Below are 6,149 nucleotides of genomic sequence, written 5' to 3'. Positions count from 1 at the left end.
AAAGATGGATTAGACAAGACTTGGGCATGAAGGAGGAGCTGGCCAGAGTTGATTGGAAGAGGAGCCGAGCAGGAAAGACAGTGGAGCAGCAATGGCTGGAGTTTCTGGGAGTAATTCGGGAGACACAGCAGAATTTCATTCCAAGGAAGAAGAAGCATACTAAAGGGAGGACAAGGCAACCATGGCTTACGAGGGAAGGCAGGGACAGCATAAAAGCAAAAGAAAAAGAATACAATGTGGCGAAGATTAGTGGGAAGCCAGGGGATTGAGAAGCCTTTAAAACCCAACAGAGGACAACTAAAAATGCAAGAAGCGGGGAAGAAGATGAAATATGAAGGTAAGCTAGCCAGTAATAAAGGGTAAGAGAGAGGCAAGAATAGACACTGGACTGCTGGAAAATGACACGGGAGAAATAGTAATGGGGAACAAAGAAATGGTGGATAAACTGAATAGGTACTTTGCCTCAGTCTTCATGGTGGGAGACACCAGTATCATACCAAAAATTCAACAGAGTCAGGGAGCAGAGGTGAGTGTGGTGGCCATTGCTAAGAAGAGGTGCTAGGGAAACTGAAAGGTCTGAAGGTGGATAAGTAACCTGGACCAGATGGACTACACCCCAGAGTTCTGAAGGAGGTAGCTGAATAGATTGTGGAGGCATTAGTGGTGATCTTTTGGGAATCTCTGGAGTCAGGGAGGGTCCCAGTGGACTGGAAAATCACTAATGTAACACCCCCGTTTAAGAAGCAAGAGAGACAAAAGATGGGAAATTACAGGTCAAAGTCTAACTTTGGTCGTTAGTAAGATTTTAGAGTCCATTTTTCAGGATGAGATTTTGGAATACTTGGAAGTGCATGGTAAAATAGGGCGAAGTCAGCATGGTTTCGTCAAGGGGAGGTCATGTCTGACAACCCTAGAATTCTTTGGGGAGGTAACGAGCAAATTAGACAAAGGACAGCCAGCGGATGTTATCTATTTGAATTTCCAAAAGGTCTTTGACAAGTGCATAACCTTACACTTTCCCACATTGTATTCCATCTGTTATTTCCACGGTAGCACAGTGGTTAGCACTGATGCTTCACGGTGTTAGAGGCAAGGTACAAGCATGGATAGAAGATTGGATGACTGGCAGAAGGCACAGAATGGGAATAAAGGGGTCCTTTTCCGGACAATGCCCTCAGTTCCTTCATCTAGATGAAGGGGCAGCACAACTTTACACCTTATACATCAATGATCTAGAATCATAGAATCTACAGTGCAGAAGGAGGCCATTTGGCCCATCAAGCCTGCACCGATGACAATCCCACCCAGATCCTATCCCCGTAACATATATTTACCCTGCTAATCCCCCAAACACTAGGGCAATTTAGCACGGCCAATCACCTAATCCGCACATCTTTGGAGCGTGGGAGGAAACCGGAGCACCTGGAGGAAACCCACGCAGACACGGGGAGAATGTGCAAACTCCACACGCGCGCACACACACACGCACACACAGTCACCCGAGGCCGGGATTAAACCTGGGTCCCTGGTGCTGTGAGGCAGCAGTGCTAACCACCACACTGTCCCTTCATCTAGATGAAGGAACTGAGGGCATTGTGGCTAAGTTTGCAGATGATACAATGATAAGTGGAGGAACAGGTAGTAATGAGGCGGAGACGCTGCAAAAGAACTTGGACAGGTTAGGAGAGTGGGCAAAGAAGTGGCAGATGGAATACAATGTGGGAAAGTGTGAGGTTATGCACTTTGGTAGGAAGAATAGAGGCATAGACTATTTTCTAAATGGGGGAGAGAATTCAGAAATTGGAAGTGCAAAGGGACTTGAGAGTCCGAGTTCAGGATTCTCTTAAGGTTATCTTGCAGGTAGAGTTGGTAGTTAGGAAGGCAAATGCAATGTTAGCGTTCATTTTGAGAGGACTAGAATACAAAAGCTGAGGCTTTATAAGGCTCTGGTCAGACCACATTTGGAATATTGTGAGCAATTTTGGGTCCTGTATCTAAGGAAGGATCGTAGAATCCTACAGTGCAGAAAGAGGCCATTTGGCCTATCGAGTCTGCACCGACCACAATCCCACCCAGGCCCTATCCCCATAACTGCGTGCATTTACCCTAGCCAGTCCTGAGACTAAGGGGCAATTTAGCATGGCCAATTTGATGTGCCGGCCCTGGAGAGGGCCCAAAGGAGGTTCATGAGAATGATCCCTGGAATGAAAGGCTTGACATATGAGAAGCGTTTGAGGACTCTGGGTCTGTACTCGATAGAGTTTAGAAGGATGAGAAGGGATCTCACTGAAACTTTACAGAATACTGAAAAGCCTGGATAGAGTGGACGTGGGGAAGATGTTTCCATTAGTCTGTTGAAGTGGAAACTTTTCCTGCTTCTTGACTGAAAGATAGACTCTACAAAATTCCTTTCGTCAATATAACAAGCATTTATTTACGAATAACTGCATGCAGTATATGGCTGAAACTTGGGGTCAGAGAGCAGTTGGTACAACTGCTGATTCTTCCACAAGTCTGCGATTACACGGAGAAACTGTTCAGTATTTGTACGTAATCATTATCAGTGTTCGTGATCAGAGCATATTCAGGAATTCGATTAGTAATAGAATTGTGAGCAATATCATTAATCAGGTTTTAACTTGCTGACCTCCCAGAACTCTTTGTCTCATTATTCATACCCTTATCTTGTCCTTTGATGTAACAGAAAAAGGACGGTGACTCCTTCATCTCTGACCTTATCTGGTCTTGGTCGTACTGGCCTAGTTAATCTTAGGTCAGGAAGCCTGACTTTCTCTGGTCTTGTTCATGTATTAAGTTATGTGGAGTCAGCTTTATCAGATCTTACAGGGGTCTGGCTTTTTGAAATAGTTTGGTCAGCGTCCTTACATTAGACCAGAGAGTTGACCAATTTTCCCAGCATGCTACTGCTTAGTTCATACAATTCCACAGTCAGAGAGACTAGGATCCGTGGGGAACAGCCTCAGAATAAAGTTTAGAATCGAGATGAGGAGGAATTTCTTCAGCCAGAGGGTGGTGAACCTATTCAATTAATTGCCGCAGAAGGCTGTGCAGGCTAGTTCATTGAGTGTATTTAAAACCGAGGTAGATCGGTTCTTGACTGGTAAGGAGATCAAAGGTTAAGGGAAAAGGCAGGAGAATGGTTTTGAGAAACCACGATTGAATGGCGGAGCAGACTTGATGGGCCGAATGGTCTAATTCTGCTCCTATATCTTATAGTCTTGTAGTCTAAATGTCTAAGAATATGAGTGTGTTAGACTGGGGAGATGTTTCTATGTGTGGGAGAATCCATATTAGGGGTCATAAGTACAAAAGTTACTCATAAATTCCATTAATAAATAAGACGTTTTTCAGAAAGGTTAGATTTTAAACTTTCTGCTGCAGGAGGAGGTTGTGTTTTGATGATTTCAAAAAGAGGCCAGATGACCACATGAGAAAAAAAGGAATAAAGAGATTTACTGAAAGGCTGAGATGAGGCAGATGTAATGGGAAGAGATGTGGTGTACAAACACCAGCAGATCCTAGATGGGCTGAATGGCCTGCCTCATTACTGTATATTCTGTGTAATTTGTCCCTCACCCATATAAATACTTTTTAGCAGAAACCAGGAAACAGCCAGGATCCAGCATTGTGCACTGATCCCTGTGTCCTTCTGTAGAATTCACCCCATGTACTGACCCTGTCACTGTGGTTGTAGAATAGAATCATAGAATCCTTACAGTGCAGAAAGAGGCTATTCGGTCCATCGAGCCTGCACTGACAACAATCCCACCCATTTACCCTGCTAATCCCCCTGACGTGGAGATGCCGGCGTTGGACTGGGGTAAACACAGTAAGAGTTTTAACAACACCAGGTTAAAGTCCAACAGGTTTATTTGGTAGCAAATGCCAGTAGCTTTCAGAGCGCTGCTCCTTCGTCAGATGGAGTGGAAATCTGCTCTCAAACAGGGCACAGAGACGCAAAATCAAGTTACAGAATACTGATTAGAATGCGAATCTAATTCGCAGATTCGTAGAGATTCGCATTCTAATCAGTATTCTGTAACTTGATTTTGTGTCTCTGTGCCCTGTTTGAGAGCAGATATCCACTCCATCTGACGAAGGAGCAGCGCTCCAAAAGCTAATGGCATTTGCTACCAAATCAACCTGTTGGACTTTAACCTGGTGTTGTTAAAACTCTTACTGTGAATCTCCCTGACACCATTGAACAATTTACCATGGCCAATCAACCTAACCCGCGCATCTTTGGACTGGGAGGAAACCGGATCACCCGGAGGAAACCCACGCAGACATGGGGAGTACAAACTCCGCACAGACAGTGACCCGAGGCCGGAATTGAACCCGTGTCCCTGGCGCTGTGCGGCAGCAGTGCTAACCACTGTGCCACCGTGCCCCCCTTTTTTTTTCACAATTAGACAAGTTGAGTGTCAATTGTACCAGGACTGTTGGAGCTGTAAGTGGATTTGGTTCTGAAAGGAAGACTTTGCCAAATCGATGTCCAGAATTAAACACTAAGTTAAGAACTTATTCTCTGTCCCAAAGTTCCCGGAGTCCCCATGTCGGACTGTTTAGCAAGAGTGTGATTTATATATTGTGAAGATGCAGCTTTCAAATCATGTGATTCAGTTTCTCCTGTTTGATTTGTCAGGAGGCAGCTCAGAACCTTCAAAATGAATTGGGTGAAATGCATCAGGGGAGGGAACTGATGGTTGATGGGAATGAGTTGGGACAAGTGTAAAGCACACAGATGGTGTCAAAATTACAAATAATAACATTGACAGCTCGGGGAAAGCCAGCAGGTTTCGCTCTCATTAATTTACGATCACTGCAGAGCAGAAATCCGGGCAGGCTGTGCCCCGAGTCCAGCACTGGCTGGACCCCGAACTGAACTCTGGCCGGATTGTTCCCTGTGCCCAGCTCTGACCGGACCCCAAACCGAGTTCTAGCCAGACCGCATGCCCGGTGCCCAGCTCTGACCGGACTGTACCCTGTGCCCAGCTCTGGCCGGACTGTACCCTGTGCCCAGCTCTGGCCGGACTGTACCCTGTGCCCAGCTCTGACCGGACCCCAAACCGAGTTCTAGCCAGACCGCATGCCCGGTGCCCAGCTCTGACCGGACTGTACCCTGTGCCCAGCTCTGGCCGGACTGTACCCTGTGCCCAGCTCTGGCCGGACTGTACCCTGTGCCCAGCTCTGGCCGGACTGTACCCTGTGCCCAGCTCTGACCGGACCCCAAACCGAGTTCTAGCCAGACCGCATGCCCGGTGCCCAGCTCTGACCGGACTGTACCCTGTGCCCAGCTCTGGCCGGACTGTACCCTGTGCCCAGCTCTGGCCGGATTGTACCCTGTGCCCAGCTCTGACTGGACCCCAAACCGAGTTCTAGCCAGAGCGCATGCCCGGTGCCCAGCTCTGACCGGACTGTACCCTGTGCCCAGCTCTGGCCGGACTGTACCCTGTGCCCAGCTCTGGCCGGACTGTACCCTGTGCCCAGCTCTGGCCGGATTGTACCCTGTGCCCGGCTCTGACTGGACCCCAAACCGAGTTCTAGCCAGACCGCATGCCCGATGCCCAGCTCTGACCGGACCCCGCACCCCGTGTTCAGTTTTGGTCATTGGGTCTTCATGGTCAGAGGTAAAACTGGAAAGCGGCTACAGATTCACCTCAAAACCTGACAGACTGAGGTGAGGGAATTTGTGCCAAAATTTGATTTTCAAAGTGGTTCAGTAGAAATGGTTTGGAACAATTCCCAACTTTAACATTATCCCACCTATCCTGCAATCAAATTACTGAATATCAAATTTGGGGCAGATTATCCCATTTTGGGTGAGAATTAGCTTTTAAATTATTTAGATATTCAATTCTCAAATCACCCTGGCAGCGCCTGTTCAATCTATAACCAGACGACCACGGCCTGTACAGAAAATACTGGAAATGTACAACACACTAAGCATCACCGAGATGTTCAATGTGGACGAAGACACAAGGTGCATTCACACCTGGGAATCCTGAACCATACTTTCCCAGATGCTGCTTAGCTCTGCTTCAACAATTTGCTTTTTTTCCTCGTGTGATTGACAGAGAGTTACTCACCACAATCAGCATTGTGAATAGTTATTGTGTCACCGGGTC

Source organism: Mustelus asterias, chromosome 26 (assembly GCF_964213995.1).
Source record: "Mustelus asterias chromosome 26, sMusAst1.hap1.1, whole genome shotgun sequence".
Classification (NCBI taxonomy): domain Eukaryota; kingdom Metazoa; phylum Chordata; class Chondrichthyes; order Carcharhiniformes; family Triakidae; genus Mustelus; species Mustelus asterias.
The sequence above is the reverse complement of the archived record's forward strand: the minus strand, read 5'-3'. Positions refer to the sequence as shown.